The following is a 22,380-nucleotide window of genomic DNA, read 5'->3' as shown; positions in this document are numbered from 1 at the left end:
GACTAACAACTGCATATCATTCGAGCTCTCTATTAGCAATTATTATTAATATAATTTGTACTTTGCAGGAATCTGTAATAGTTTCAATCTTTCTATATCCATAGTTTAATAGCTATTTCTTTAAATTATATTTAAGTAAAGAGCACTTACTTCTAATAACATTTTATGATAAGCTTTATTTTCACTCTATAAAAAAGTATGGGAAAAATAGCTTTTGAACTTCTTGGAATAATAGTAAATTAAAGACATAGAAATCAAATATGCTTAAAATTTTCTCCTTATAATTGAACAACCATGTCCTTTCTAGCTTTCAGAAAATTAGAATTAGCATAATAGTGTAAAATTGAGTATTAGTCACTAGGAATATACAATTCACAAGAGGAAAAAAACTAGCCCAACAATCTCAATAATATTATAGTTTCCTATCTTGGGAGAGTGGAAATGCCTAACATTTATGAATATCTCATTTAACTCTCAGAAAATTTAAAAGATAGATGTTATTATAATTGTATTAAAGGTGAAGAAACTATAGCTTGTAATATTGTATAATTTGTCCAAATCATATCACTAAAATACGGTGAGTCAAACACAAGCTATTTGACTCAAAACCAACCAATGTTCTAACACACTGTATTGAGTTCTATAAATCACATAAAAACAGTTGTTCTGATGTCATTAAGATTCTACTTTGTTGTCATTTATTAATTTTTATCCCCTCTTCTAAAGTCATAAAAAGGCTTTAGATTACCTCTGATAGTGATCCCCACTATACGCTCTATGCATTCTGTGCTGTAGCCACACCAAACTCTGGGTACAGATCATTATGTAGAAATAAATTGATCATTAAAGATGATCTATTTTATCCTTTTGCACATGAACGTATTCAATTGCTTTTGGAAATCAGAGTCATCGTCAAGCTTATTAAATGAGAGATACTTTCTTGGTTATAATTTAAGTTCTATATCTCTGTAGAGCAGCCTGAGGACTGCTGTCTCATTTTCCTCTTACTCTTAGTATTGTGCCTCACTCTTGATCACAAGATATTAATCAATTTAGTGATACAAACTCTTATAATTGATGTGTTCTTTTTCAAACAGTATTTTTTTCTTTGGGTATAAAAACCCTGTACACCTTCAATACCCATACACTTCCAATTTGCTTTCCAGACAAACTGTTTCTAACTGTTTTAGTACATTCCACTATTATGTTGAGTGCAAAAGACTATACCACATAGCCAAATTATATCACTTTTTTTTTCTGTCAGTCTATATGCCTTTGTTACTAATTTAAAATAAGAGCTCTATATGAGTAAAATATATAATGCATGCTTTAAAGACCAGAGCCATTAAATATAATAGTTACTACTTTCCTTTAATATTTTTGACATTTGACTTGGAATAGAATATGTATAGTTGTGTTTCTAGTATTCACTATAAAGCATGAAAATTTGGACTATCAAGATTTCATGTATTTTGCACCATTGAATTGAAAGCTGTCATGTTATCAGGGGCAACATAATAATGACTTCATGTATTTATAAAAATATGAGTTTTGTTCTTAGAAATATATCTATGAGGGCTATACAACAAAAAACGATTCACTATAGGCCAAGTTATATATACCATACCCTACTGAATACTTTTTAGAATGGACCTACTTAAAATTATCTCTTTTCTAAATACCTAAAGATTACTAGTTGCAATTAAAACTTTGTCTTAAGGATTCTATATGACCTTAAGGGAAATTGGACGAGAAGATATATCTCCTTTTTTTTTTTATAAAAAGTTACTATCGATTTCTAAGTGGAATTTACCATCCAGTATTCTTAGACTCTTTCCCAGGTATAATTTTGTTCTTGATGCCAAAACATGGGGAAAGTGTTCTCAAGACATTGAGGGAATGATGGAAGGAGGCTTTCTGTTTTTTGTTTTTGATTTTTTTTTTTAAATTAAGTCATGTTGATTTTTATTTTATTTCTTCTTATTTACCTAGAAAACCATGCTATCCCATAATAACATTACTGAATGTTGTAGGTCAATTTTAAAGGTAAAACATTGGTAAATGTCTAAATTTTTAGAATCATGTGCCAGTGAGTTATTGATAGCTACAGAAATTGATCCTTTATAACAAAATTAGTACCAGAAAATTTTGCAATTTTGACATATCAAGCCTAAGGAAACTTTTGTCTCCAAAAATGGAGATTATATACATTACTGGGATTATATTCCAATAAATAATGAATTGCTAGTATTTCTAGAAGCAAAATGAAAAAAAAAAATACAGATCTATAGTAACCAAGCTGTGTAAAACAAGTTTTATTTTGGCCGTATCAAGCCCATGAATTTCTATTTAATTATTTTCTAAAGAATAAGCTCTTATAATCTGAAGAGTATAAAAATCTGAGATAAATGGCCATGTCTCATTTTTTATATCTTAATAAGTTCAAGATGACACCTGCTTGAGCAGAAAATTTAGGATCATGGTCTCCTTTTCAAATATCACATTGCAATAACCTATTAAAGAAAATGATATTTTTTTCCTTTGCACATATTTGTGTTGTAATGTGAGTGTTAAAGGTAAACATCATTATTTTTGTATTATTCTTATTCATATTTTATTCTTCTGTCTCTAGCAGTTTCCAGAATTCAACTTGTAAAATACCTGAATGATGAAAAAATTGTGAAATTCAAAGAGATATCTCCAATTCTCAGTGACAAGCAAGACTCACAACAAAAGTTAAAAGAAAAACATAGCCACAACCCTTCTCCAGATCCAAACATGTTAGTGGATAACATGCATCAAAGAAATGCCAGCCACAGAATTTCTGTCTGTAAGAGTCATTGCAAAGAACATAGATACCTACAGAATCTTCAGAGTCCTGGGTCTCAAATTAATCCTATTAATCTCTTAAATGCTGAGGATTATGCCTCTGACATTTCAGCACCTGTCTGCCACCCAACCTCAATGAGCTGTTGGTCTGCTGTATGCTCCAAGACTCACAGAAATAACACATATTCTTTGGATACAGGAGCTACAATATGTTCCAAATGTTTTATGGAAATCAATAATTCTTGTTTTCATAAATGTCTCATGGATTCTGATGATGATTCAGACCCTGAATATCCTTTACATCTCCAAATTCCTTTGAATTCTAAATATTGCCTGAACCCCAAATCTATTAGACATTGCAAGACATCTCAGAACATCCCTTTATCTCGATCCCTGGATCCTAAGCATCCTGTGGGCATTTGCTGTCCTTTACATGAGGGAGATTCTAAATATTCCTTGGGTTCAACTTCTTTATATTGTGAAAGTTGCTCAGCTCTCCAAAATCTCATAGGTTCCACTGTTACCCGTACATTTCCCATGAATCCTCAAAATACCATGGTCCACCAGAGTAACCCTGGCCCAGAAAATATCATTGACATCAGCAATGTTGCTGGCCTTGAAAATGAGAGAAAATTTTACCTTACTACCAAACTTGAAAACAAGGCCAGTCTTGACAATGAGACTAAACTAGTCAGCGCTAGCAACCTCAAAGATGAGGCCAATGACAAAGATAAGCCTCTTGTTAAAGATGAGACAGACTCTGAAGATGAGACAGACTCTGAAGATGAGACAGACTCTGAAGATGGGAAAGATCCTGAAGATGAAAACAACCCCAAAGATAAGAAAGACCCCAAAGATAAGTCTGACCCTGATGACACTGATCCCAAAGATAGTAATGCTGAAAATGATTCAGACACAAACAATGGATCTGATGCCAATGGTGATGCTGACCCTGCAAGTGGAGCTGATTCCAACAGTGGTGGTGACTCTAATGATGTGACTGACTCCAACAATAAACCTGACTCTAACTCTGATAATGCCACTAACAATGATGCTAACTACAAATATAGTGCTAATTCTGAGGAGGACAACTATACCAACAATTCAGTCAATGCCTCTGGCCTAGACAATGATGTTGATCAGGACTGTATTTCTGGCTCCAATAATAGCAATAATACAAACTTCACCTCTGAGTTCCAAAATGGAACTGACCTAGACTACACTTCTAGTTCCAAAAATTGTTCTGGCCTCAGCAATGCCATTGGGTCAGGCAATGGCATTTGTCCTAATAATGGCACTGGCTCTACCAATGAAGCTGGCACCAACAACAATAGATCGGGCCCTAACATCAATGGATCTGGCCTCCAAAACAGTGGTCTTAGCACCCAAAATAACAGACAGTGTCCCAACATCTCTGGCTCTAGCAACTGTGGCCTTGGCCCTAACAATAGCCCTGTCCCCAACAATAGCTCTGTCCCCAAAAATAATATCCCTGGCCTTAAAAAAGGCCCTGATACTAACTATAATACCAGTCCTAGTAATGCTACTGGTCACAATAATACTATTAGTTCTAACAAGTATGCTGATTCTAACTATGATACAAAACCTACCAGTGCTGCTGGCCACAGTTATGCAGCTGTCTCAGACTATGACTCAGATATTGACTGTGTTCCAAGATTTACCTATGCAGAAAGTTCTAGCTATGTAGTCAACCCCAGCTATATTGCCAAAAGCAACTATTCTGCCAGACCCAGCTCTACCACTAGCAATGACAATGTCTCTGACACCAGCAACACCACTAGTTGTGGTGGTGCTATTAGCCCTAGCAATATTACTTGCACTAACTGTGCCTCAAACACTAACCATGACACTAGATTTACACATGTCATTGGCTTCAGTTTTGTTGCTAATTCCAATTATGATGCCATAAACACTCTTAGTGTTCACAATTCTACTAGTACCAAAAATATTAATAATTTCTCTGAGCTTGAATTAGAAATTGGTTCCAGTTCCTTTACTCCTAATATTGTTTATGGTAGCTCCTCCACTATTGCTGCTGGCACTAACTATACTTCCACTCCTGGAAATCTGACCACTACAGAATTTTCTGATCTATCTAAGCTTGGTAGAAATTATACAATTGTTGATGACCACAAATTTAGTGTCTGCCTCACAGACAATGCTGGCTCTATGAGCTCTGCTAGCTTTAAGCATGTCACTGAGTCCAAGGATATCTTTGATGCCAAGGAATCTGGGATTTTGAAAGATTTTTCTAGGGTCCATAATCTCATTGGTATCAAGGGCGCCAGTTTAAACTTTCACTCCAATTCAAATATTCTGCTCCTGAATTTTGATATTATAGTAGAAGCTGAACCATCAGATGTCATGAAATTTGCCATATCATCAGGTGCTGTGAATCAATTTTTTAAGGTAAGTTTATAAACATGTAGATTTTAAATTCCTTCTCTATTTCCTATAATTCAGAGTGTTAGGTCATTGAACAGAATCGAAAAAAAAAATTACTTATTTGGCTATGCTAGCCATGGAAGAGAGTAGAGAAGGTGTCCAGTATTACTTCTCCATTGACCCTTGTAGCCAGCAACAGGGTTTCACATTTAAAAGATCCATCTGCTATACAACTGAAAAATAGAACAATGGCCTTTATTGCACTGTGGCTGGCTTGTCTAATACTCTATTAATGGTTGCATAGCTCATAAATGTAAACTTAATCACAAACAACCTCATAAGTTAACCTACATCCTCTCACCTGTATATGACCTGGTGTTGGTTCTTTCTATGTGCAAAGAGAAAACTAAATGAACCTTAAATAAATGGATCAAGACATTTTAAAAATATTATCTCTCAAATATATCATTTTATGTAGAAAGCTGTCAGAAGTAGAAATGATATTCTAATCTCTCATTTAAATAAATGAAATTTGAATTTGGTGATGTGATATTAGGGAGTAAAGAACCCCAAACCTTTGCTACTTTTGATTTAAAATTCGCTTTATCTTATTTCTCCTGAAAAATAAGTAAAATTATGTTATCAATGCATCTTTATCAAATGTTTCTTCTAGCACTCTAAACTATGCATACACCAAGATTGCTAACAGTTTGAAAAACTGTTTTTGACAGAAGCAAGTAATATTATTTTTGATGAAACTTCAGCAACATGTCTTGAAACGTAATTAAGTTGGTACACATTTAATTTTAGCCTTGTTATATCTCATTAGACATAGATAACAAATACATTTAATTTGGATTGCAGTATCCGTGTGTATAAATGGACAACTTAAGATAATTACTTTGATTTCTACTAGAATATGTAATTGAATGTAATTATAAATTTAAAAAGGCATATATTCTTATAACCAAAATTATAACTAATTTTGAAAGTACAAAATTAGCATCACCTTAATGCTTTTACTTTAATAGAGAATAATTTTGTGATATTCTCAAGAGACCACCCTTCCATAAAAACAATTGTAATTATATAGTATGGTTTTATAACTTCTCTTTATGTAAACTTAAGGGTAATATTGGCCAATTATAAGTAATAAAAATAATGTTGTTAAGGTACAAGCCTTAACATTAGAAAAAAAGATGTTTTCCCCAGGTTTTTTGTTTGTTTGTTCGTTGTTTGTTTGTTTTTACAAATGAGCTTTTGCCCTAGTATGAAATATTGAAAATATTTTTTTAATTATAGTTTGGGTCTTTCTGGCTGAATGAAAATATGGTTATAATATCTTACTACTTAAAGAATGTAGGTAACATTTTGCAGTTCAAATTACATACCTAAGAGCTACATTTTCTAAGTCGGGGTATGTAAAACATATTATGTTGATTTTAGATGAAAATTACCTGCAAAATCAGGCACTTTTACTTCCCTCACAAACCAAATTTTTCAAATGGAGAGTATTTGATTTCCTAAAAATATAATAATAAAAATTAGCTCCTAATAAAATATCTAGTTATATAAATACTATGCCCTGGGTACATACATTCCAACCTTTTGACAATAACTAGATAATAGCAATATATTGCAACTATTTTATTTTCATTGAAGATGGACTGACTTCATAATACATTTATTAAAAGCTTACAAAACTAGATATTTTGCATTCCTTTACTAGCAAAGCATTCTTCTGAAGAATCGATGATTGCCTTCCCTTAGAGCTTTGATATTCCTACATTTTCCTGGTTATTACATCCTTGTCATTATTTCCATCACAAACAACCAAACAACTATTATGGAGATAACAAAGGTGTTTTCCCCATTCAAACAATTTACAAAGTGAGAAAAGCTCACTTGAAAAAGAAATTAAACTTTTTTACCATCCATAAGTGAAACAACCAAGTCGACATCAGAACATATGGTCAAGCCATTTGTACCATTTTCGTTTATTCCTTCAATAGGAATTTAATAATTAAACAGTGCTCAAAATATACAGACTAAGGGGAAAACATAGTTAGTGCCATTTAAAGTACTCACAGCCTTAGTAGGAAAACAAGTGGTTGTTTGAGGGTAAAAGTTATATGAAGACAAATAAAATGGCACCACAATGACTTTCCAGAATAGTTAGAAACATTTTGAATGTTCAGATCACAGTATGTCACCAATGTATGAAAGTTGTCAGAAATATGTGTATGTGGATTATTGTTGTGTGTTGCACATTTCAGAAATAACCAAACAAGGTCGTCACTCCTGAAATTATCTTTCTTCTTGTGAAGGTTAACATTGACTTACATGGATAGTGGTGTTAAAACTATGTTACTGAGACCTTAGTGTTATTTAATAAGTTATCTAAAAATTATTTACAGTTCTGCAGAAACAATACAATTCCATATAAAATAGATAAAATTAATAGTAAGTGTACCTTTATTAAAGTTAAATTGTGAAGATAGCTTTTTATTAATAAGTTTTACTCAAGGATTTAATTAAAATTCATGAAAAATGCCAAAGTACTTAAGAACAATTGCATTAAGATCATTCAGATAATGGGGTATTTATGATTTATGGTAGATTTTTAAAGAATAAAGATGATTTAGTAGTGACACGGAATAAAAGTTTTCATATAGTACAGTCTATTATAACCAGAGTTTGGTAAATATTGAGTTACATAGGTATTTCTAAGGATAGATGCCTGAGCATACTAATCAAATGTGTTATGCTTTTTACATCAAAGTTAATTAGTACCTCTAGTAATTGCTTCAAGAATTAACCAACGAAGATTCTTTTTGTTTATAAGTATCTTTAACATTTGAGGAAGATAAATCTTGGCTCAAGAAAAGCTAAATTTGCAATATAATGTCTTCAAAAGGAAGATTGGCTGAAGGGGCCAAACGTTTTCATACTTTCATTTCAAAATGGCCCACCCAGTTTATAATTTCTTTCCTGCTCAAGTAGCCATGGGGATACATGGCTAGGTTTAATTCTTCTGTTCAATATTCATTGAAATAAATCTTAATTAAGTCCAACCTTTAGGCAGGTAGATGTAGTTTACCTGCATACTATAGATAATCAAAGCAGTGTCTTGCCTAATAACTACTTAATAAAATATATTTACATACAGAGAAATAATTTTACCATTTCTAGCTTTTAAGGAATATAATGTGTTTTGTTACAGTGGAAGATATGTTTTCTGGGGATTTTCAATCTAAGATACAACAAAACCATCTCCTACCCAAAGATACTGGCAACTTGCTCAAGGTCTGTTAATTGTTAAACTGCTTTACTGAGGCCATCTGTACACCAAATATTTCCATAAAATCAATCCTTTATATATCAATTTGATCATCATTATTCATAATACTAAAGTACTTCCATGGTGTTCTGTTGCTAGATTCCTTGTTAGATAAGACAAGATCCAGAAAGTTTTCAGTTAATATAGAATGAACTGAGTTGAAATCTCCTTTTAGAATGAATTAGTAAAAGATCTAAAACTGAATGTAACTAAATAATATTGAACAAATCAAAAAGTTCCTCCTGCTAACAATGTGATTTGCTCATTGTTTTCTCAATAATTTGGGAGGAAACAATCATTAATCTACTGAAAGATCAAGGTGTCAGCTTGAATCCAGCCTTCTCTCTTTATCTACACAATGTATATTTTCTGAGCTGTCCACAAACCTACAATTACTCAGGTGAGCAATCCAAAGGAGGACCAGTTGTTCCGAGTGCAAAATAAAGAGCACTTTGTTACTGCCCTATTGCAGAAAATTTGTGCCAATGATCTCTTTGTAGGAATTTCAGAATCATATATTTTTCCTGATGACTCAAGGTTCTTTTCCCTAGCCCCCTAAAATGTAGCAATGGGGTCAATGATGCATCATCTCTAGGCAGATAGAGAAAAACAGACCAAATTAACTTGAGTCCAAATATTGGTAGAGACTAAATTAGGAGAACTTTAAGACTATCTGTTCAACATCATAAATCATAAAAAATTGACTAAAGAAGGATTTTATTCTCAAAAATATTTCACTAGAATCTTAAATTCCAGAAACGTTTGCTATAATGACACGTGTAGACATGGTTCATTGGACAGATATAGGATCTGTGTAATCTGCCATGTTTTCCAGGTTTGAAAAAATGGAGGCAGCTTTGTCTCAATCTATGCCATCTTCCATTAAAGGGACAAGTAATAGACTACATTTTTTAAAGTTTTTAAGTCTAAGTTTAGACATATTGGTTGTCAAATACAATAAATGTGAAATGATTAAGCAAGCAGAGTATGAAATTTCAGTTTTGCTTCTGAGTCATGTTAACCAATCCCTTCTAAAGATACCTAGATTAATTAAGTGAAATGTTTATTGCATAGAGACTGTTGACCCAGTAGAGTTCCTCAATAAAATGAAGAGTGAGAATAAGAAGATAGCAGTAAAAAAGGAATATATTGGAGGTAAAGGCAAAGGAAATAATGTCATATGGAGAAAGAGGGATTATTGTGAAATAATAAACATGATTGCAATAAGCTTTATTATTTTAATCATGTCATTGAATCACAATATGTTCTGGCTAGTCTAACTCCATTTGTATGAGAAATATTTTTCTTCCACATCATCCTTTGTATTTCCTGACCTACCCCATCTCATCACTGACACACACACACTTACACACATATACACACTCCATACAGACTTCGCAAAATTTGCAAGTACCAAAAATATAAGCACCCTATGTTAACAAAATCTCACTTGTTTACTACCAGCTTCTGTTTTTGTTTTTTTTTCCCCCCATTCTGAAGTTGCTCTGTCTTCCTAATCTTGCTCCATTCAGAAACTAACCAAGCTGTTAAGCTGCTCTGAACCAGCTGTACTACCTAGTTGCTGATTCTGGAAACTTAACTTTCTAATATATACCCTACCACCTTCTTTTTACCTTCTTACAGAGAGTATATACAAACACATACACCCCACAGATAGTTTCCTCTACTTTGAGGTACATTGGAGACCACAGCCACCATTGAATTTTTACAATGATTTTAATAAAATCATTTCTATTAAAAACATCTGAATTATAAATTAATTTCTAGAACACAACTTTTTTATAAGATGAGAACAATCTACCTCTATTCACACTTGCTATCTTGACACTTGGTGAATAAAAAGATGGCTAGTCAAGTTGTAAGTGGAGTGGAAACAACAGAAGAAACAAGAACCAACACTATTTTATTTTATCCTATAAATACTATACCACCAATAGACACTGGTCACAGCCAAAAAGCACAGTTCATCCAATCTGACTACATAGTGATAGGTAATGAGGCAAGCGAAGTTTTATCCTAGGCCCTAAAAAGACCATTTCTGAACAGTTGCAAAAGGCTCTGAATCAGAAAAAAATGACTAATATTGCTAATTGTGAGAGTTTTAAGCAAGAAGTCAGAAAAGTTCAATTCTCAATATGATTATTTTAATGGCTTCTTAGTACTCTTGATTGAAAATGGTTTATAAATAGAAGATGATGTGACAAAAGACTGGGGAGATATTGATGTTGAATTGGAAAATACATATAAATACATAAAATTTGAGGTAAATATTCAGGCAGTTGTTTAATAACCAACATTTAGTAGCATTTACTATCTTACATGCCTTATTGAGTTGTACATGTATTAGCTCATTTAATCCTCTCAACAACCCTATAAAGTTACTAATTTTCCTTATTATGCCTATCTTACAAATGAGAAACTGAAGTATTATGTAGTCAAGTAACCTTTTTATGATCACGGCTACCAAGGGAAAAAGAATCAGAACCTACAATTAAAAATTTAGAGAAAGTAAGGTGAAATTAAAGGTGTCAAGTATAGTAAACATTGTCTTAACCAAGGATTAGCAGACACCTAGTTTATAAAGTGAGAATTACTGTGGTTCCATCTCAGTAGTATTATAAGAGATAATATTATACTCATGATTGTAAGGTGATGATAGTAATTTATATGGCATGGGTTTGAAGCTTTCAAGGATCATGATATCCAATATTTTCTATCAAATAATCTATTTAAAGTAGTTTAAAGATAAAAATATATTTTTCCTTTATTACCATTCTTAATGCCCAAGTTTCTTTTTATCCTATTGTTGCAGCTCAACCTCCAGACAGGTAGCAGACAAAACTTTGGCCCTTGGTTGATGAAAAGAATACCTTGAGATGGAAAAGATAAAGGTACAATCAAGAAGATTTTGAGGATATGAGCAAATAACTTCAAAAAATTGCAGAAATCCCTGAGCAACATTTATTACATGTTCATTATCAGATCCCCTCCCCATGACGTGACCATGCCTTTATTATCTATTGGGGCCAGCAATATTGGACATGAGATAATTGCCCCATTCATATTATTTGCTTTTGGTAGAATCCAGAATTAGGAAAAGGACACACTATAGTCCTTTCCGGCAACCTTATAAAATTATTTTGTACCATTCATGACTCAAAAATGCAGTCAGATTTTTCAACCAGAAATTCTCTTTATATTTTATCTAAGTCTTGTTCTCCAGAAGATAGTCTTAATTTTGACAGATCTTATAAAAGATGCTTTTAATATTGTGATGGTCACTCTGGATTTAATATCACCCATAATAAATTGTTATTATATTGTTAATGTTTATTGTTTTATGAGTGTGTACACAAAATTAAAATAGTTGAGATGCATCAGTACTGTGCAGTGTTTGCTTAACTTATTTATCTCTTTCAACGTTGCTAACCTAGGAAAACTGGTAATATATGTACTTTATCAAGTTTTAGACATGAGTGAATTGGATGTAATGCAGCTCTCTCTGGAGCTCCCAGAAAGCAACTCAACAAAGGGCATTGAATTTTAATAGCTCATGGCAAGAGAGCTGAAAACTATATAGTGAAATCACTAAAAGAAAACTGCATTTCTTTGTTTTCCAGTTAGAAACATGTGCTAGGCTGCCAGATATGCTTAAAATAACACCTCTTTGTGACTAATATTTACCAGATAGACTTTGAGGACTACAGGACATGTAGGCAATCAAGCCATGCCGACCTAACAAAGCTTTTTTTTAGACCCTTGCAATTTGTTACCCCTCTTCCTTTATGCCTTATTTTTGTAATACTTAATGCAACCCTCTGCCCCATGTAGATGAGTCTCCCCACTTTTTCTCCTACATTGTGTTTGTGTATACATGTACCATATTCTATTTTTCACACCTTCCCTTAACTCAAGAGCTACCTCACTCATGAAGCCTCAGACCTCTATGATTACTATTCTTTCATTCTCAAGTTTCTGTTTTTAAAGTTAAGTGAGAGAGATTATAGCACATTTGGGGAATCATCCATATCTTGGCATGCATATAGCACATGGTGGGACTGGGGACTGATGGAAGTAAGATTAGAAAAGTAAGCAGGAACTTTGTCTGACATAGTAGGAAATTTAGACTCCATCCTAGAGGTTATGAGTAACCTTTAAAGGTTTATAAGCACAGTGACAATATGATATGATTGACTTTAGGGAAATAACTCTGGTGGTATGGAGGATGGATTTAAGGGAAAAGTGTAGAGGAGGAATAGTAGAAGTACACCTGTTAGGACACAGCTGTGGTAGTCTGGACCCTAATTCAAAAGGGCTTGAAATTAATGAGTAGTAAGAATGAAGAAGCACACATTTGAGACCTATTAAGGCAAAAATTGCTGGAATTACTGGATTATTGAAATACAAAATAAAGAAAGAAAAGTATAGTATTACCCCCAGCTCTCTGATGTGGGGAGATAGTGATGCCTTAACCAAATTGAGAAACATTAAGAAGTGGGAGATGGGGGAGTATATGTTTGTGAAAAATTAAGATGGAGATTCCTGGGTAACTTTTAGGTGATAATGTCCAAAATTCATCTAAGATAAAACCTGACCTTTAATATTCCCCAGATGTAGAAGAAAACAATGCACAATGTTAAGAATTCCTTGTATTTACAGGGTTAGCAATGGCATGAAGCATTATCACAATATTTGATCTTAATAATTACCCTTTCAAGTCACCGTCACATGCGATAGTAGCCTCATTGTACATAAAAATAAGGAAACATAGGCTCAAAAAGAGAAATTATATTGTTTAAAACTTCAGAAATAATAACTGAAGAACTTTGAACTGGAACACTTGTACGGCTGTGATGAGTTCCAGAAGTAACCCACGGCTCTGTGAAAATACTCATAACAGAAATTCTATTTCTTTGATTTCCAGAACCCTGATACTGTGTTCTTGTATGTTAAGTTAAATAACACAAACCTCAAGAAAAAAATAACAAATTGTATTTTTACATAAAACAGCTACCTGTAAGGATATAATTAATCTTTATAGATTCTGTGCTTTGTCTGCATAGTCAAAAATTATCTAAAATAAATTTCCCCCTTTTTTTTATTGTGGTAAGATATAACAAAATTTACCATCTTAACTACTTTTAAGTGTACAGGTCAGTGGTATTAAACACATTCATAATGTCCACCACCACCACCACCATCCACCTCCGTAACTTTTTAATTTGTAAAACTGAGATTATACCCATTAAACAATAACTTTCCTTCCCTCTGCCTCAGCCCCTCGAAATCACCATTCCATTTTCTGTATCTATGACTTTGATTACTTAAAGTACCTTATATAGTGGAATAGGACAGTATTTATCTTTATGACTGGATTCTTTCATTTAGCATAATATCCTTAAGATTCATCCATGTTGAAGCATATGTCAGAATGTTCTTCTTTTCTAAAGCTCAATAATATTTTATTGTGCATATACATTACATTTGAAAATTGAGTTGCTTCCAAATTTTAGCTTTAATAAATAATGCTGCTATGAACATAGAGGTACAATTATCTCTTCGAGACACAACTTTCAATGTTTTAAAGTATATATCCAAAAGTGAAATTACTTCATCATATGGTAATGCTACTTTTCATTTTTTGAGAAACAGCTACATTTTTCCACAGTGGCTGTACCATTTTACATTCACACTAATGGTGAACAAGTTTTCCAATTTCTCCAAATACTGGCCAGCATTTTTATATTCTGTTTTGTTTGTTTGTTTGTTTGTTTGTTTGTCTTGATAGTTGCCATTCTAATGAGTATGACATAGTATTTCATTGTAGTTTTGATTTGTGTTTCCCTAATTAGTGATGTTGAGCGTTTTTCATATACTTATTGGTCATTTTTAGGCCTTCTTTGGAGAAATGATTCTTCAAGTCCCTTGCCCATTTTAAATCAATTTATTTGGATTTTTTGTTGTTGAGTGTTAGATCTCTATATATTCTGGATATACCTTGTCAGATATATGACTTGCAAATATTTGCCCCCATTCTGTTGCCTTTGTAATCTGTTGATACTATCTTTTGATGCACAATTTAAAAAAAAAATTCATTAAGTCTAATTTGTCTGGATTTTTTTGTTGCTGTTGCCTTTGCCTTAAGTGGTATATCCATCAAATTTAATGTTGTGAAGCTTTTGCTCTGTTTTCCTCTAAGAATTTTATTGTTTTAGGTCTTACATTTAGGATTTTTATCCATTTTGAATTAATTATTATATATGATGTTAGGTACAGGTAAAACTTCATTCTTTTGCATGTGGATATTCAATTTGATCAGCATCATTTCTTGAAAAGACAGTCCTTACACCATTAAATTTTCTCGGCACCCCTGTCAAAAATCATTTCACCATGTATACAAGAAGTTATTTTGCAGCTCTCTATTCTTTCCACTGGTCTATACGTCTGTCTATTACACAGTATCACAATGTTTTGATTACTGTCACTTTGTAGCAAGTATTTTTTTGCTTTAAAATACTATATTTTTATTAAAATTATTGGAATGACATTGGTTAATAAAATCAAATAAGTTTCAAGTGTACAATTCAATAATACGTCATATGTATATTGAATTGTGTGTTCACCTGCTAGAGTTAAATTTCTTTCCATCAACAAATATTTGAACCATTTTACCCCTATCTACCTCCTCACTTCTCCCTTTCCTCTGGTAACCAATAATCCACTGTCCATGTCCATGAGCATTTGTTTGTTTGTCATGTTTGTTACTTCTACTTCTATATTTCATATATGAGTGAAATTATATGGTTCTCAACTTTTTCTGATGTATTTCGCTTAGCATGAAAATCTCAAGCTCCATCTGTGTTTTCACAAATGGCAATATCTCATCATTTTTTATAGCTGATTAATATTCCATTGCATATATGTACCACATCTTCTGTATCCAGTCATCTATCAAAGGGCATTTTGGTTGTTTCCATGTATTGGCCACTAGAATAATGTTGCAATAAACGTTGGAGTGAATATAACTTTAAAGATAAATGTTTGCAAATTGTAGTGATAGATACCTAGAAGAGGGATTGCTGGGTGTTATGGTAATTCTATTATTAATTGTTTGAGAAACCTCTATACTGTTTTCCGTAGTGGATGTACACACTTAAATTCCCACCAGCAGCGCATAAGAGTTCCTTGTTCCCCACAACCTCCCCAACACTTGTTATTACTTGTCATGTTGATGATAGCCATTCTAACAGATGTGAGGTGGTATCTCATTGTGATTTTGATTTTCATTTCCCTAATAGCTAGTGAAGTTGAGCATCTTTTCATATGTCTGTTGGCCATTTGTATGTCTTCTTGTGAGAAGTGTCTATTCAGATCTTCTGCTCATTTTTTAATTGGCTTGTTTCTTTTTGTTGTTGATTTGTATGAGTTCTTCGTCTATTTTGGACATTAGGCCCTTATTGGAGGTGTTGTTTGCAAATATATTATCCCATTTAGATGATTACCTCTTTTTCTTATTGCTGATTTCTTTTGCTGTGCAGAAGCTTTTAAGTTTGATATAATCCTGTTCATTTGTGTTTGCTTTGACTTTCCTTGGCTTTGAGGTCAAATTCATAAAATTTGCTCTAAATCCAAGGTCCACGATATGAGTACCTATGTTTTCTTCTATACCATTCATTGTTTCAGATTTTATATTTAGGTCTTTGATCCATTTTAAGTGAATTTGGGTGTATTTAATTTCATACTTTTCATACTTTCAGCATCACTAATTGAAGAGGCTTTCTTTTTAACAATGTATGTTTTTTTTTTTTCATGTTGAAAATTATTTGCCCATATATGTAAGGGTTTATTTCTGGGCTCTCACTTCTGTTCCATTGGTCATCATATCTGTTTTTCTGCCAATACCATGCCGTTTTGATTAGTGTTGCTTTGTAATATAATTAGAAGTCAGGCAGTGTGATACCTCCAGCCTTGTTTTATTTTTTTTCCCTCAGTATTGCTTTGGCTCTTCAGGGTCTTTTGTGCTCCTATACAAATCTGATGACTTTTTTTTGTTCTATTTCTTTTAAAAATGCCATTGGGATTTTGATGGGAGTTGCATTAAATTTGTGTGGGTACAAATTTAATAGGTACAAATGGGTAATATGGCCATTTTAACTATGCTGATTTTCCAATCCATGACACAGAATATCTTTCCATTTCTTTGTGTCTTCTTCAATTTCTTTTAATAATATCTTATAGTTTTCAGTAAATAGGCCCTTCACATGATTTGTTAGGTTTTTTACAAGGTATTTTATTCTTTTTGTTGCAATTGTAAAAGGAATTTGTTTTTCTTTTTTCTTTGATATTTCCTTGTAAATATATAGGAACACAATGGATGTTTATATATTTATTTTTGTATCCTGCAACTTTACTGTATTTGTTTATTGTTTCTAATAGTTTTTTGGTGGAGTCTTTAGGGTTTTCTACTTAAAGAATTATGTCATCTGCATAAAGTGACAATATGACTTCTTCATTCTCAATTTGGATACCTTTTATTTCCCTCTCTTACCTGATTGCTGCAGCTAGTACTTCCAATACCATGTTGAGTAACAGCGTCAAGAGAGAAGGCATTCTAATCTCGTTCCTGACCTGAGAGGAAATGTTTTCAGTTTTTCACCATTAAGTATGTTATTAGCTGAGGGTTTGTCATATATGGCCATTATTATGTTGTAATTTATTTCTATACACATTTTATTATGTGTTTTAATCATAAATGGATGGTGTATCCTGTCAAATGCTTTTTCTTCATCTATCGATATGATCATATGATTTTGATCCCTTATTTTGTTTATGTGGTATATCACCTTAATCAATTTGAATATGTTGAACTTCCTTGAGCTTCTGGAATGACCTCCACTTAATCGAGATGTATAATCTTTTTAATGCATTGCTATATTCAACTTTTTAGTATTTTTAAAGGTTTTTCTGCCTGTACTCATCAGAGATAATAATAATTATTATTATTATTATTTTTTTTTTTTTAGCCTTACGAGGTTTTAGTTTCAGGGTAATGTTGGCCTCATAAAATGAGTTAGAAAGTATTGCCACTTCTTCAATTTTTTGGATGAGTTTGAGAAGAACAAATATTAAATCATTTTTGAATCTTTGCTAGAATTCACTGGTGAAGCCATCTGGTCCTGGACTTTTTCTTTTTGGAAGGTTTTTGATGATTGTTTCAATTTCCTTACTGTTGATTGCTCTATTTTGATTTTCCAGTTCTTCATGATTCAGTCTAGGAAGACTGTATATTTCTAAAAACTTGTTCATTTTTTCTAGGGTATTGAATTTGGTGGTATATAGCTTTTCATAATATTCTTGTATGATCCTTTGTATTTCAGTAGTATCTATTGTAATTCTCTTTCATTTCTGATTTTATTTGTGTCCTTTCCCTCTTTTCCTTAGTGAGTCTACCAGAGATTTGACAATTTTATTGATCTTTTCAAAGTACCAGGTGTTTTTGCATTAATTTTTCTATTGTTCCTTTGTTCTTAATTTCACTTAATTCAGCTCCATTTTTTTTTTCATTTCTTCTGCTGACTTTAGATTTATTGTTCTTCTTTTTCCAGGTTTTTAAGATGTAATGTTAGGTTTTTTACTTGGGATTTTTTTCTTGAGATAGACCTGTAACGATATGAACTTTACTCTTATTACCGCTTTTGCTGTATCTCAAAACTTTTCATATGTTGTACTTTCATTTTCATTTGTATCTCTTGATCTCTCCTTTTATTTATTTTTTGACTTAGTCATTCTTTAGTAGCATGTTGTTTAATTTCTACATATTTGTGGTTTCTCCTGCTTTCTTTTTGCGGTTGATCTCCAGTTTCAAAGCATTATGGTCAGAGAATATGCTTGGTATGATTTCAATCTTCTTAAATTTGTTGAGGCTAGATTTGTGTCACAACATACAGTCTATCCCTGAGAATGTTCCATGTGCACTAGAGAAGAATGTATAATCTGGTGTTTTGGGATGGAAGTCTTTAAGTGTCAATTGCTAGTTTAATGTGTCATTTAAGGCTTATATTTGCTTATAGATTTTATGTTTGGATGATTTATTCATAGCAGACAGTGAGGTATATAGGTTCCCTACTCTAATTGTGTTTTTGTCAGTTTCTCCTTTTAGTTCTGTTAGTAATTGCTTTATGTATATTTTGGTGCTCCCTTATTGGGAGCATATGTATTGATATATGTTATGTCTTCTAGATGTATGGTCTCCTTTATCATTATGAAGTGTCCATCATTGTCTCTTGTCTCTCATTACCTTTTTTTTTTTATCTTGAAGTCTATTTAGTTAGAAATAAGTATGGCGAAACCCATTTTTCTCTGGATGCCATTTGCTTGGAGTATCATTTTCCACCCTTTCACTTTGAATCTCTGTTTGTCCTTGTAACTGATGTGTCTTGAAGGCAGCATATGGTTTGGTTTTGTTTTTTGATCCAATTTCCTACTATGTGCATTTTTATTAGTGAGTTCAGTCCATCTACATTTAAAGTAATTTTTGACATATGAGGTTTTCCTATAGCCATTTTATCTTTTGTTTTCGAGCACCTCGGTGTCTCCATTTTTTCTTTGTCCTTGTGTTTCTGTCTGTTATTTTAATTTGGTAGTGTTTTATGACTTTTCCTTCTGTTCCCCCTTGTTTTATGTTATGTGTCTCAATTCTGGATTCTGTGTGAGGTTACCATTAAGTTTATGTAAAGGAAAGTGTATTTACACACACACACACACACACACACACTCACAAACACACACACATACATATATATGTATTTTTTTCTGCATGCATCTTATCTCCATTCTCCTTTGCAGATTCGGTTCTTTACCCCCTCCTCTTTTCTGTCCTTGTTATCTCAAATTATCCCTATTTATTCTGTACATTCATTTCTAAGTTGCAGTAGCTATTGTCTTCTCTTTTTAAAGTGTTTTTTGACCTTTAACCATTATGTGATATTTAAGTTTATAATTCTCTATTTGAATAAGGGTTTCACTTTCCTGCTCCTGTCTGCTATTAGTCATCTTACTCACTCATAGTTTTTTTTCTTTGTCCTTTTTCAGGTATAATGACCACCTTCAGTATTCCTGTAATGCAGGCCTTTTGGTGGAAAATTCCCTCAGCTTTTGTATGTTTAGAAAGGTCTTTATTTCTTCTTCATATCTAAATGAGAGCTTTGCTGGATATATTATTCTTGGTTGGTAATTTCTTTTTTTCAGTGGTTTGAATATTTGATTCCACTCCCTTCCTGGATTGTAAGATTTTTCCCTGAGAAGTCAAATGATAATCTAATGGGTTTTCTTCATAGGTTACTGTCTTCTGTTTTCTGATTGCCTTGAGATTTCTTTCTTTGTCATTATTTTTTGACAATTTTAATATAATGTGTTTTAGGGAAAGACTTTTTGAGTTGAAATATTTAGGTATTCTGTTTGCTTCTTGAATTCAAGTTTCAAATTTTTCTATAGGATTGAGAAATTCTTGTTAACTGTTTGAATATGCTGTCTGTTCCCTTCTCCATCTCTTTTCCTTCTGACATACCCATTATTTTTATTTTGCTTTTACTGATGGTGTCAGACAGTTCTTGAAAAGTTCTTTCACTTTTTTTTTTCATTCTCGTCTCATCATTTCCAGATTTCTGCCTTCAATATCACTAATTCTTTTCTCCATCTAGTCAGCTTTATTTCCTAAGCTTGCTATTTCATTCTTCATCTTTTTAAATGAGTTTTTCATCTTTAGTTCTATTTGGTTCTTTTTTAGAGTTTCAATCTCCTTGGTAATATATTCCTGTTGTTCATCGATTTTGTTTCTAAGATCTTTGACCTGTCAGTCAGGATTATTGCATCTCATTGAGTTTTTTCAGAAGTGCAATCTTGAATTCTCTATCATTTAAATCACATATTTCTATCTTTAAGCTTATTTTCTGGAATTTTAAAATTTTCTTTCTGAGCTGCCTTGTCTCCTTGGTTGTTTATAGCATTTGATGGACTCTTTCTCTGCCTGGGCATTAATGAAAGTATATTCTGCTTTTTAGAGGGAATATTTATTATATAGTGATCTCTTTAAATTTGATAAGAGGGTTTTTGATTTCAGTAGGTGGAGGATCCAAGCCTCTTGGATCTCTGCTTTGAGGTTAAATATGTCCATTCCTTCTGGTGGGCTATGTGTCTCCTCTGTGAGCAGGTCACCTCAGTTCCAGGGCTCCACCCCCATGGGAGGATACAATGGTGAGAGGGGTCTGATCCTCTGAAAAGCCCCTGTTTGAATATGCCCCATCACTGCCCCAATAGTCGGATGGAATGTTCCACTGCTTCCTTCAGAATCAGCCTCACTGGTTTGGGTGGTGGGGTTGCTTCGGAGAGGCCCGTGGTGTATGTGGCTGTTTCCTTTCCAGTAACACCATCCTCCAGACTTGGTGCTAGCTCTCAGAGGATACACGGGGAGGAAGGATAGTGGGGGTGCCATCAGGCTCCTTGACTTAGCCTCCCACTTGCCAATAGCAGTTTCTAAGATTCAGCTGTCACTTCTTTGCATTAAATCTGTGCCCTGCTCTCTGCCCTGATCACTCAGCTCCACTGCATGAAATATGCTGATCACTCAGGCAGGACTGTTAGGGGTTTCAAAGAGGGAGAACAGCCACTGCTACCTTACTCTTCTCCCTGCATCTTGCAGGAGGCTCCAGGCTATATCTGCAGCACTGTCTTCAGCATCATCCCTGCTCCCCTTCCTTTAAAGCCTCCTCCCTTTCTCACCTGATTTGCCCACTTTCAGATGCTCTGATACACAGATCTCTCCGATGTGCCTGTATACTAGACTGGGTGTTAGCTATTGTCTGCTGTGTTATGGTTGTCCAGTTTGTTGTAATTTTAAGAAGAGAGGTCGGAGAGATTGCTCATGAGGCCATCCTTCTGATGTCACCTGGGAAATTCTTTACCTCTTTTTCAGTTCTGAATTATAACCTTGCTGGGTAGGTTTTTCCTTTCATCGCTTTGAATATATCATGCAATTCCTTTCTGCTCTGAATGTTTGTTTGTTCAGAAAACAAACAAGTCTTATCTGGGTTCCCTTGTATATAACTAATTGCTTTTCTCTTGGTGCATTTTCTCTTTAACTTTAATTTTTGCATTTTAATTGTGATTTGTCTTTGTGTGGGCCTCTTTGGGTTCAACTTTTTGGAATTCTCTGTGCTTCCTGGACTTATGTGTCTGTATCCATCATCAGGTTAGGGATGTTTTTAGTCATCATTTCTTCAAATTGGTTTTCTGTCCCTTTCTTTCTCTCTCTTTTCCTAGGACCCCTATGATGCTAATGTTAGTACATTTGATATTGTCCCAGAGATCCTTTAAACTATCTTCATTTTTTGTTTATTTCTTTTTTCTTTTGTTGTTCTGATTGGGTGATTTTCACTACATTGTCTTCGAGATTGCTAACTGTTTCTTCTGCATCATATAATCTGATATTGATTCCCTGTAGTTTACTTTTTTGTTGTTGTTATTGTATTTTCAGCTCTGATTTTAATATATTTTTTGTATTTTTCAGCTCTGGTTTTAATATATTTTCTGTCTCTTTGTTGCAATTATCACTGAGTTTATCCATTCTTCTCCCAAGTTTCTGAGCATCTTTACAACCATTGTTTTGAACTCTTTATATAATAGATTTCTTGTCTCCAATTTCATTAATTTTTTTTCTCTGTTTTTGCTCTTCTTTCACTTGGAACATATATATATATATATATATATATATATATATATATATATAT

Source organism: Pteropus medius, unplaced genomic scaffold (assembly GCF_902729225.1).
Source record: "Pteropus medius unplaced genomic scaffold, Ma_sr-lr_union100, whole genome shotgun sequence".
Taxonomy (NCBI): Eukaryota; Metazoa; Chordata; class Mammalia; order Chiroptera; family Pteropodidae; genus Pteropus; species Pteropus medius.
This window is presented reverse-complemented; position numbering follows the sequence as displayed.